The sequence below is a fragment of the Schistocerca serialis genome, chromosome 3, assembly GCF_023864345.2.
Source record: "Schistocerca serialis cubense isolate TAMUIC-IGC-003099 chromosome 3, iqSchSeri2.2, whole genome shotgun sequence".
Taxonomy (NCBI): Eukaryota; Metazoa; Arthropoda; class Insecta; order Orthoptera; family Acrididae; genus Schistocerca; species Schistocerca serialis.
In genome coordinates this window covers 197,207,952-197,220,994 of record NC_064640.1, presented here as the reverse complement: position 1 = coordinate 197,220,994, position 13,043 = coordinate 197,207,952, and the positions used below count along the sequence as shown (strand labels likewise).

Here is a 13,043-nt window from a genome sequence, read left to right as displayed (position 1 = left end):
GATAAAAGCAAGAATTTTAACTGAATTTGCATAAAAATAGCTATGAAAGGCTTTTAAGTAGCTGTTGAGATTTCAGTATTTAGTTATTATGCCGTCCGCAGCTCGTGGTCGTGCGGTAGCGTTCTCGCTTCCCGCGCCCGGGTTCCCGGGTTCGATTCCCCGCGGGGTCAGGGATTTTCTCTGCCTCGTGATGACTGGGTGTTGTGTGATGTCATTAGGTTAGTTAGGTTTAAGTAGTTCTAAGTTCTAGGGGACTGATGACCATAGATGTTAAGTCCCATAGTGCTCAGAGCCACTTGAACCATTTGAGTTATTATGCCACATTTCCTACTTTCATGACCATAAATTATCTATGTATTTATTGACTGCTAAAAGTAACCCAGAAAAATTGGTAAGATGCTTTGCAATAAAAACTCCTACACTTCGACTTTTGTTGAAATCGATGTATTTATGCCTAAAGAATCTCTGCAACATTTACATTCGTTGCATCAATGAATGAAAGGTACATGGTAAAAGTATTGTAGTCCACTTCGTAAAAATAGATATTTATTTCACACTTCACCAGTTAAATAATCGTATACTGATTTTTAAATCAAACTAATGACGTATATTTTACTTAGGATACAGTTTTGTATCTTGTGGTTTGGTTCAGTGTGTGCAGCGAATAGAGAAAGATTTTTAAAAATCAGCATATTTTACGAAACCAAGTCTTGTTTTCTTGTTTCTCCTTAACTTACAAGTCATTGATAATTACATAATGTAAATTATGTGTAATTAAAAAATTAATAAAAATGATAATGTGGTATTTGACATGTAGCTACTGAAAAATGCTAGGACAGTTGTCTAATTTAAAAATATATGCAAATGTTTCCAAAACTGTTTAATGTGTCTAAAAATATGAACTCTACCAAAAATTTTTAAAGTGTAATCGGTGAGATTTTCCCTTATGGCTGTCATAAAATTTTGTTTGCTGTAATTACAATTTCTACTAACTGTTATTATCAAGTATACATAAGAGGTGCTGTAATAAACACTGATAATGTAAAATATCTACATGGATTCAGCCATACACATCATTTATAATTAACAGTTTGTGACAATGATAACTTGTCGAAACTGAAACCGCAACCAATTAAAATTTATTGACAGCCGTTAGCTGAAATGATTATGTTCAAATGTTATATGAAGACTGTTGACAGATTTCCCATCAAAATAGTTGTTAAAATTATTGTGATCAGTACCATATTGTATTCTATGTCTGTGTCTTTATTTAGCATGTAATTAAGTTGTGTAATTTTATGTCTGAAAATATCTCTATTTTTGGAATGTCCCGTTTACAGGTTATATGTTGTGCATAATGCAAATGCACCGTCACTGGAAGAATCCCAAGGAAATTCAATTCACCCACGGGGAAAGTAGCTTGCAATTCCTCGTTCAACCGTTTCTTCAGTACTGCTCATCAATCTGGAAAAATTACCGTTGAAGGGTAACAGAGGAGATAGGGAAGATGCGAAAAAAATCGATGCATTTCGTGATGGGTTTCTTTTAGCAAGCACAACGGCATCATGATTACGTTATTCAAACTCCAATGGTAACGGCTACAGAACAGGCATTGTGCGTGACGGGGAAGGTTTACAGTTAAAATTCAGAGATATGATGTTCCGAGAAGCGTCACGGTACGAATTACTTCATTCCACGTGTATGTCTAGAAATTACCATGAAAGAATAATCATAAAAATTTGACATCATATAGAGTCTTACTGTCAGTCGTTCTTCCGGCGCATCATTCACTGGTGAAATAAGAAAAGGGTCAAATCACAATGGTAGCAGAAGCAGCCTCCGCCACGCACCAACAGCTAATTTCTGAGTAAATACGCTGTTGTAAATTTTAAGATAACGGCAGAAAGCATTGAGAAGCAAATACAAACAGTTTCTGGACTTTTGTTGATAAAATAAATGAAACTTGGAAAATAAACAGTATAGATAAGATGCGAACAGAAGCTTTCGAAATAGTACAATACTGAGGAGTAGACGAGTAGTTCGGATAACTAATGAATTAGTACTAAAAAAACCGGGGAGGAAAGAAATTAGCGATACAACTTCACTAACAGACAGGACAGGTTGATGAGACACATCCTACGGCAACAAGGGATATCTAATGCGGCAATGAAAGGAGGTGTAGGTATTAAAAATCGAAAAGGGAGAAAAGTTTTTGTCTACTGTGAGCAAGTTCGAGTGGATATAGGTTGTAGTGGATGTATGGGAATAAAGAGATCTGTACAGGCAAGCCAGGATGGAGAGCAGCATCAAACCAGTCTTAGAACTGAAGACTATGACAGCAACGTATCATTTACCGAGTGAAACCACCATGGATTCGGAAGAAAAAAAAATTCACATCGTAGATCGTAGTTCTCTGAATTGTTGTTTGGTTACCTGTTACAAAGACAATAAATTCGAGAATCACAATAAATGCCAATTCCTGTATACAGGGGCGAAAGGCTATTTACACTTTGTACAGAAACCAGACGGTAGTTATAAGTGTTAAGGGACCTGAAAGGGAAGCAGTGGTTGAGAAGGGAGTGAGGCAGGGTTGTACCCTATCCCCAATGTTATTCAATCTGTACAAGGAAATAGCAGTAAAGGAAACTAAAGAAAATTTTAGAGAAGGAATTTAAGATCAGGGAGAAGAAATAAAAACTTTGAGGCTTGTCGATGACATTGTAACAACGGTCAGAGACAGAAAAGAGCTTGGAAGAGCGGTTAAACGGAATGGATAATGTTTTGAAAGGAGGATATAAGATGAACAACAACAAAACAAGAATAATTGAATGTGGTCCAATTAAATCAGCTGATGCTGAGAGAGTCAGATTAGGAAACGAGACAATTAAAGTAGTAGATCAGTTTTGTTATTTAGGCAGCGCAGTAACTGATGATGTCCGAAGGAAACAGGATATAAAATGTACACACGCAATGGCAAGAAAAGAGTTTCTGAAGAAGAGAAATTTGTTAACATCAAATGTAGATTTAAGTATTCGGAAGTCTTTTCTGAAAGTATTTGTGTGGAGTGTAGCCAAGTATGGAAGTGGAACATGGACGATAAACAGTTTAGACAAAAAGAGATTAGAAGCTTTCGAAATGTGGTAAGTAATGAGGAAGCATTAAAGCAGAGTAAAGAGCATTTATTAAGCTAATGTTATCCTGCGGAACCCAGTGGCTATACATAAATAAAATATAGATCCAGATAGCTGCCACCAGTCACCTATGTAACATTTCTTTATTATCATTAACTAGTTTTCAGGTTCATCTTCACATGATGAATGCTAAAGTCATATATATAACTTTTGAGCGTGATGCTGCGTTGCATATTCAACCTCTAGCACCCAGTACCACGCTACAAACGTGAATACGTAAGATTTACATGCATAGCCTGAAGATGAAACTGAACGTGCTCGGAAACTAGTAAACGGAAATACAGAAAGATATTTCCAAGTTGCCTGGTTACAGCTCTCTACATATATCTATGTATCAAAGAATATTTACTCTCGTATTCGAATATTTAAAGAATGCCGTTTGAGTGGATCATAAAATTACTTGGTGCATTTGAAAATTAGACGTATATGGTAAAGCTTTGTTTGCTGTACATTTTCGACAATAAAAGGCCATAGAGGGGGATTACACTGTAAAACAGGGGTGTCAAACCCGAGGCCCATCGGTTGCATGGGACCCAATGGAAGTATCAGTGCGGCCCTAGAGATCACACAATCGGTAAAAAATTAATAAAGTTCCGTTTATTAAAGTTATGATATATTGATTACTTCCAATTTGAAATTCCCGCGACACGACACACGCTACTTGATCTACACCATCTCTCTCTTTCTCTTTTTATTTTTGGTCAGCGGTTGTTGTTAGGGCCTCTCCCGCCGGAGGTTCGAGTCCTCCTTCGGGCATGGGTGTGTGTGTGTGTGTGTGTGTTGTTCTTAGCTTAAGTTAGTTTAAGTAGTGTGTAAGACTAGGGACCGATGACCTCAGCAGTTTGGTCCCTTAGGAATTCACACACATTTGAACATTTTGTTGTTTGGGTTAAGTATATTATGTGCGGCCCAAAAATACTCTTCTTCCAATGTGGCCCTGGTCAGCTAAAAGGCTGGACACATCTGCTGTAAAATACGCAGAAAGAAGGCTTCCAGTTTATCAATGTCTTCACAGCTTCATAGCTTCCTGAGTTTAAAGTAACTGGCATTCTGAATTCTACTCCTTACCTCGCCAGTTTCAGTATTTTCGTTAAGCTCAAAGGCTCAATGTAGGGTTGTTTTTTATTCGTTTCGAAGTATTTCATACTGTGCCTACACTATTCAAATGAGCTAGTTCTACGTTTCCAAAGACCTTGACGTCAGTGGTAATTTAAACGCTAGCCTTCCTTCTTTTTCTTCCATTTGAACAGAGACGGATCATAGGTTCGGCGAAGCCTGGAAAGTATTGCTGTCGAGAGATTGTTTGCATTCAATTCTGTAACACAGTTGTTCCACCAAGCGTGCAATAATACGTATTAACAATAGCTTGCCACTGTGAGTGATTAGTAGCGGAGGTTGCAACTAATGTCCCGGTCTTCATGGCATCCATTTACTTGCCGATGAGTTGACAGAGTAATTTTACTATTTAGTGAGGAAGAAGCAGTAGTCTGCGTCTAGTCTACACCCATAACGGCAATGGCTGTTGTATTGCTGTGACTATGAAGTAGCAGAGTTTTGCGAGTTGATTAGTATTTGGAGTTGCAAGAAGATCACATTGCACGTCGTCCGAGAATAGTGTAAAAGCTTTGGGTGCCAGCAAATAATGTGAGGAAGGACCCGTAAAACAAAATGTGGGAGGAGGGGCACTCAGTTACACCGACTGTTGTCAGTTTCTCAGCAATATTTTCTATTAAAATTAACTGCTACAAAAATTAGTAATTCATTAATCAGCCATTTGACAACTTTTAATCACCAGATGACAAAACTAATGATTCTGTGGGGTTGATTTATTACTCAGTACCAGTAAATAAAGTAGAACATACAGTAACAACAGTAATTTCAGATGCTCTGTATGCAATAGTGCCGTAAATGGTTTCAGGTGGTTCGGATATCCTTTGATTTGTAACTGTCAGTACACAAAATAAACCTCAGACTGAATTTTACTTTTGACATTAAATATTTTGAAGATCCGTAATCTGTCTTTTAAGAGCGAGAATTTTTAATCATAATCTATATTTGGAGCGTCTAATGGTACTGACACTTATTACAATGGCCAAACTTAATATCAAGTATTATTATCATTCAAAAGAACCATTCCCCCACTTTCTCCTTAAACTGTTCTTCAAAATTCATTTACTCCAAGTAAAACTATATTCTCATTTATTAGTGTAAGATATCGTTTGGTTGAAGTTTATTAAGGTTGAACGGCTGTTAAATTACTGTCACATAATCATTGTATCATTTACTAACGCTCAATAATGATTTAAATTTAGGACAAACACGTCTCGGGTCAAGTAGTATATAATACAAGACCAGTGCGGACAAAACTATAACTAACAGAACATTAGAAGCAAATTCCTACACAGACGCACATATTTACATTTAGCTTTAAAATATTCTCACTTATCGCAGTTATTACTATTAAGTGGATGGAATATAAAATAAACAGAAGCTGAAATATGTTGTTGGTAGGTTATTAAGAAATCATCCATTCGCTGCCCATATTGAGATCTGCTTCGTATCAATTTACACATGAAACCAGACGATATACAAAATACTTATACCTTTCCCTATCATATACGTACTGTGGTAATTATGGGATTTTATGTTGTTCAGTAAGCTAATTGTGTTATTATGTCGTTTACACACCCGCTCGATAAATAAGAATTACGAAACAGAAGATAAACAGTTGAATCAATATTACGCATGTAATTTAGCTTAAAGATTATTTCATTTACAGTTGATGAAAGTGACACAGTAATCATGTCCCTTATATTAGCAACGTGTTTCTAGTTCCAAAAACTTAATATGTCACTCTACTATTTTCACAGATGCAAACAAAAGTAAATTGCACAAGTGAATTTTTATGTGCAAATACATGAACATAAATGTGGATCGAGAATGCAATGGCCGGGCTCTTAAGAAATTATCGTCAGCCAATGAAGCACCCATTTGATCCAGTTTTGTGTAAGTGAAATTACGTACGTCGAATTATTTTGTAGTAAAATATGAAATGTAGCAGTATGTATTCATTAAAATGTTCCCATAAAAGTGTTTTTACGTGTAGAAATTTCCCTGAAACGAGAAAAGTATAAGTCAGGAAAACACTTCAGAACGTTATCCACATCGACAAAAATTTGCCTAATCGACACTGAATGAACCGTTTTACTCATGGCGATATCAACTGATCTCACTGTACTGTTCTGTCTGTTAGAAAAGGTTATCGATTATTAACCAACGATCTGCCACACGTAAAAATCGCTTAATTTTTGGTATTTGTATAGTTCCCTTTTCCATCACCATTTTGATAGACAATTAGTGCTTTAGCATATTAAAATACAATATATGATCATCTTCCTCTCTGATACCGCTGGTACATCAGATTTTTAGCTTTTCTAAATTACACACACACACACACACACACACACACACACACACACACACACATGCACGTGGGGTCTGGTTATTCGTATTTGGTATTAGTCTCCTGGTCTATGGTCTGGGTACGTCCATTCCACTTGTTTTTAACCGTTTCTGAGCAAGTGTACAGTCATTATTGGTTTCTGAAACTAACTGCAGCTGCGGGTCTGGAAGGTGTTCACAGAGATTCATTTTTATATGTAAGCAAATAAAGTGAAACCTTGGGAAACGCATTTTGCGGAAATAAATTGAATTCTTCTTCGTCAGTCATGGTATGTTCGCAGTAAAGAGTGCATCTGTATTATTTTCAACTGACGATAAATGCTACTGTTATCAGTCAAATCTTAATGATAAATTTATCGTGTCGAGCATGATGTATTTCGAGAGATAATTCTCATTCCCAAGAGCTTCAATTCCAACAGTTAGTGTCTTCACTCAAGTAACATTCTGAATGTTATACAAAATCTCAGTTTCGTTATAGTGTCAGTACAATAAAACCACATAAGGCAGATTATTCAGTATAAGACACAGACACGTAATTTTTATTTCTGCAGTAAACTGACGCTTCATCGAACACATTAAAGAAAGTATTCATTCACGCACCAACATTTCACTGTGTATACTTCGATGATCAGACAACAGGTAACCAATCCTCGATTACCACGCCCGTGGTGGGTCGAATTAGAGGCTCAGGGGGTGAAAAATGCAACACTTTTTACGATTCGTCCTTCAGGTGAGGCCAATAAGCTCGACACCACACTCCACGTTGCTCGAAGGGCCCACGCCGATGGACGGTTTGTGCAGCTTCTTTCACTCTATTGCCTTCATTAACACAAAACACGACTCTGAACTCCAGATATATTCGACGTCGTCACCTAAGCGAAGAAGTTCGTCTTAAAACACGATACACTCTTGTCACTGACTCGAAGAGTGGTATATCCGATTTTGGCGACTGAATCCTATAGGACTTGGCAGAAGCGACACGAATCGCGCATATATTTTTAGTAATAAAAGAGTGAAGGTAAAGATAGGAGAAGTAGGCAGAGGGTGGGTACTCACCAGGTGCCGGCGGTCGGCGGCGCGCGTGCAGACGGGCAGAGTAGCTGGCGCTGGGGCGCGAGACCTGTGCTGGCGCGCGCGGGCTGCCGCCACTGGCGACTGCCTCTGGCGCCCATGTCTGCACTGGGCGCGGCTGCGCATTGCCGCGGACCCCTGCCAGCGCCGCGCCACACAAATGAACACAAATATACCCGAGGTCACGCTACGGCAGGTGTACGGCGCGTCGCGCCCATTGTCTACCGCCGCTCCGAAAAATGTGAGAAATGCGCCACCACTCCTCCAGTGTCCCGCTTCCTCTGCCTCTGCAGCGCTTTTGCAGAAACTGCCCGATCGGGCCTGGCCCGCTCCCGTCAGCACCGGTCTGCCGAGATAGTGTCCCTGTACGTCTATATCTACGGCGGGTACTCGCGGAATCTTTGTTTTCACCGAGGAAAAAATCGAGCTGCGACCGTGCAATGACGGTATTGTGAGACCTTAACTTTTCCCGGCGAATCGAATGTTCAAATAACTTACGGGTTTGCTGCCGGGTGACGTCGTCGAACACCGCCGATATTTCGACAGGAGCACACCCTGCCATTCTCAAGGCACAAATGCAAGGAAGAAAAAATGTACAAGCAAATTTAATAGCTCGGTTCACAGAGGAGAAACAAGGAAGGCACCACACACAGAACAAGTGTCAACGCAACCATAGAGTAAATATCTCTGCCGGCCGGAGTGGCCGAGCGGTTCTAGGCGCTACAGTCTGGAACCGCGCGACCGCTACGGTCGCAGGTTCGAATCCTGCCTCGGGCATGGACGTGTGTGATGTCCTTAGGTTAGTTAGGTTTAAATAGTTCTAAGTTCTAGGGGACTGATGATCTCAGAAGTTAAGTCCCATAGTGCTCAGAGCCATTTGAACCACTTTTTTTTTTAATATCTCTGGAGTGAGCAATCACATGCGCAGAACAGATTTCGTGTTGTCAACTTACATTGCCGGCCTGGTCACGTGATCTCGGGACGGCGCGTGTTTGTCCGTATAGAGGCCTGTATATTTAGAATGTCACTACATCCCTAATACAGACGGATTCTTTTCGTACGTGTCATGCATTATTTATATATGTTGCACAGACATTTTAACAGTATCCATTTGATTACGGGAATAAACCAGCTACGTAACTTTTAAGGGCAAGTGATATTGCATTCTGCTTCTTTGCAATAGGTGTCACAGCTCAGATGCACTCGATTTTTGGTAATTTCCGGTGTGATACGGTACTTTATAGTATTACAGAGCCTGACGTACATTTTTGCAGTGAAAGTCTAACAAAACGACTTGACAGTACGCCAGTACTTTTGCAAGTGTCCGCAAAACACCGAATTTGCCACATATTAGCGATTATATCTCTGCTAATTCGTCCTGTTTTCTGCTATTTCTGTGCATTTATTTTCTCGTTTTTACGATCTAAAGCACAATTTTTCTTATTGGTGACACTTTGAAGTATTTATTTAACGCATTTTACGTACTTGCTTCCAGCTTATTAAAAAAATAGTAGACTGAGTAATCTATATACACAATCGACAAGTCACTCATAAATGCATTGTTGTGTTGTTGTTGTGGTCTTCAGTCCTGAGACTGGTTTGATGCAGCTCTCCATGCTACTCTATCCTGTGCAAGCTTCTTCATCTCCCAGTACCTACTGCAACCTACATCCTTCTGAATCTGCTTAGTGTATTCATCTCTTGGTCTCCCTCTACGATTTTTACCCTCCACGCTGCCCTCCAATGCTAAATTTGTGATCCCTTGATGCCTCAAAACATGTCCTACCAACCGATCCCTTCTTCTAGTCAAGTTGTGCCACAACTTTCTCTTCTCCCCAATCCTATTCAATACCTCCTCATTAGTTACGTGATCTACCCACCTTATCTTCAGCATTCTTCTGTAGCACCACATTTCGAAAGCTTCTACTCTCTTCTTGTCCAAACTGGTTATCGTCCATGTTTCACTTCCATACATGGCTACACTCCATACAAATACTTTCAGAAAAGACTTCCTGACACTTAAATCTATACTCGATGTTAACAAATTTCTCTTCTTCAGAAACGATTTCCTTGCCATTGCCAGTCTACATTTTATATCCTCTCTACTTCGACCATCATCAGTTATTTTACTCCCTAAATAGCAAAACTCCTTTACTACTTTAAGTGTCTCATTTCCTAATCTAATCCCCTCAGCATCACCCGATTTAATTTGACTACATTCCATTATCCTCGTTTTGCTTTTGTTGATGTTCATCTTATATCCTCCTTTCAAGACACTGTCCATTCCGTTCAACTGCTCTTCCAAGTCCTTTGCTGTCTCTGACAGAATTACAATGTCATCGGCGAACCTCAAAGTTTTTACTTCTTCTCCATGAATTTTAATACCTACTCCGAATTTTTCTTTTGTTTCCTTTACTGCTTGCTCAATATACAGATTCATAAATGCATGGAGGATAGTATTTGCTGAAACAACTAACCATTCCCTCTCCTGTTCCACTTGCAAATTTACGTGAGGAAGCGATTGCTTGTAAGCTTTTGTACGAGCCGTAATATCTATTATATAGTCATAAAATCGTAGAAAAATAGGTCTACAGAATCAAGCCTTAATTATAATGCGTCTCGAAATTTTTAAACATATACAGTGTCTCTTACTAATATGATAACTATAATTAGAGCTATATGGTATGTACCCATGAAAAGTTACTATCTACATCTACATTTATACTCCGCAAGCCACCCAACGGTGTGAGGCGGAGGGCACTTTACGTGCCACTGTCATTACCTCCCTTTTCTGTTCCAGTCGCGTATGGTTCGCGGGAAGAACGACTGTCTGAAAGCCTCCGTGCGCGCTCTAATCTCTCTAATTTTACATTCGTGATCTCCTCGGGAGGTATAAGTAGGGGGAAGCAATATATTCGATACCTCATCCAGAAACGCACCCTCTCGAAACCTGTCGAGCAATCTACACCGCGATGCAGAGCGCCTCTGTTGCACAGTCTGCCACTTGAGTTTATTAAACATCTCCGTAACGCTATCACGGTTACCAAATAACCCTGTGACGAAACACGCCGCTCCTCTTTGGATCTTCTCTATCTCCTCCGTCAAACCGATCTGGTACGGATCCCACACTGATGAGCAACACTCAAGTATAGGCCGAACGAGTGTTTTGTAAGCCACCTCCTTTGTTGATGGACTAGGTTTTCTAAGCACTCTCCCAATGAATCTCAACCTGGTACCCGCCTTACCAACAATTAATTTTATATGATCATTCCACTTCAAATCGTTCCGCACGCATACTCCCAGATATTTTACAGAAGTAACTGCTACCAGTGTTTGTTCCGCTACCATATAATCATACAATAAAGGATCCTTCTTTCTATGTATTCGCAATACATTACATTTGTCTAGGTTAAGGGACAGTTGCCACTCCCTGCACCAAGTGCCTATCCGCTGCAGATCTTCCTGCATTTCGCTACAATTTTCTAATGCTGCAACTTCTCTGTATACTACAGCATCATCCGCGAAAAGCCGCATGGAACTTCCGACACTATCAACTAGGTCATTTATATATATTGTGAAAAGCAATGGTCCCATAACACTCCCCTGTGGCACGCCAGAGGTTACTTTAACGTCTGTAGACGTCTCTCCATTGATAACAACATGCTGTGTTGTGTTTGCTAAAAACTCTTCAATCCAGCCACACAGCTGGTCTGATATTCCGTAGGCTCTTACTTTGTTTATCAGGCGACAGTGCGGAACTGTATCGAACGCCTTCCGGAAGTCAAGAAAAATAGCATCTACCTGGGAGCCTGTATCTAATATTTTCTGGGTCTCATGAACAAATAAAGCGAGTTGGGTTTCACACGATCGCTGTTTCCGGAATCCATGTTGATTCCTACATAGTAGATTCTGGGTTTCCAAAAACGACATGATACTCGAGCAAAAAACATGTTCTAAAATTCTACAACAGATCGACGTCATAGATATAGGTCTATAGTTTTGCGCATCTGCTCGACGACCCTTCTTGAAGACTGGGACTACCTGTGCTCTTTTCCAATCATTTGGAACTCTCCGTTCCTCTAGAGACTTGCGGTACACGGCTGTTAGAAGGGGGGCAAGTTCTTTCGCGTACTCTGTGTAGAATCGAATTGGTATCCCGTCAGGTCCAGTGGACTTTCCTCTATTGAGTGATTCCAGTTGCTTTTCTATTCCTTGGACACTTATTTCGATGTCAGCCATTTTTTCGTTTGTGCGAGGATTTAGAGAAGGAACTGCAGTGCGGTCTTCCTCTGTGAAACAGCTTTCCTTTCACATATTTTTCTTTGCATCCGTAGCAACAACAGTAATTCACGATCGTTTTTACACTATCAACAAACGGTGAAAACACAACAAAAACTCTTGATATCATAAACTTCAAACGCTGCGGAAAGCACACAGGCACAGCGAAGTCCCGAAAACACGTGACAGTCCTGGTTTAATGTTGACAACATGCGCAGAACGCAATGCTCACTCCAGACATATTTACTCTATGAACACAACCAAAGATAACCAACATCATAGTGTGGTTCCAACGTTTGCTAAGGTTGTGCATCATATTAATTCTCCCGCCGCCAATCGCATCAAGCAACGTGCTGGTTTAGCTCTTGTTCGTGAAAGGACCCACTATACTCGCCGTCAATTAGATTATGTTTCTAAGGAATTATTTCAGTTTCATTTAATGATGGCGTCTAATGTTTCTGAATTTTCTTAGGATTGGGTGGACGGTGCCTCTTGGTCGCAGTCTGGCAAGTTCAATCTGTAACTGCTCGTCATTCGGCGAAGTTTGAACGTTTCCTTGGCTCAGTGTCTAATTCTAATTCTCGACGTTCTGTGATCAATCTCACCGAGAAAACGTTTGACGACGCAGCTTTGTCTGTGCTGGGGAATGGTTTGAACTTCGCACCGACGCCTAAGAGTTTGCCAGTCGTTGATTTTATTAGTTCTATCGAACAGGCTGTTCCGAGGCTGCGGAAGAGGTTAGGAGGGAAGCTTGTCGTGTGTTGACTGGGGCCGGTCCACCCAAGTGTAACATTACAGCGGCTGAGGCGGCTGCTTTACGTTCACTTAGAATGGATCCTGATATTGTTATTTTACCTGCGGACAAGGGTAACGCCACCGTTTTGTGGAACAAGCACGATTACATTCAAAAGATGCAGTGTCTACTTTCTGATTCGGCGTATCGCAAAATCGGTGCTGACTCTACTAAGAGTGTTGAGAGAAAGACAAATAACCTCCTGAAGAAAAGTTCTTTGTCACAGGAGACTATCAAAAGTCTTAATT

At 40.1% G+C, this 13,043-nt stretch overlaps 1 protein-coding gene across 8 annotated transcripts in view; it reads right to left on the bottom strand.

Moving 5' to 3' along the window:
- The window catches only part of LOC126469904 (bestrophin-2-like), a 668,302-nt gene extending 660,485 nt beyond the window's left edge, over positions 1-7,817 (bottom strand). For 7 of the 8 annotated variants that reach the window (XM_050097253.1, XM_050097257.1, XM_050097256.1 and 4 more), the window contains exon 1: positions 7,710-7,817. The gene's annotated coding sequence lies outside the window, so the exon portion shown is untranslated. The remainder of the gene's footprint in view (positions 1-7,709) is intronic. The other variant, XM_050097254.1, reaches the window with a different exon arrangement.
- Between the last annotated feature and the right edge of the window lie 5,226 nt (positions 7,818-13,043).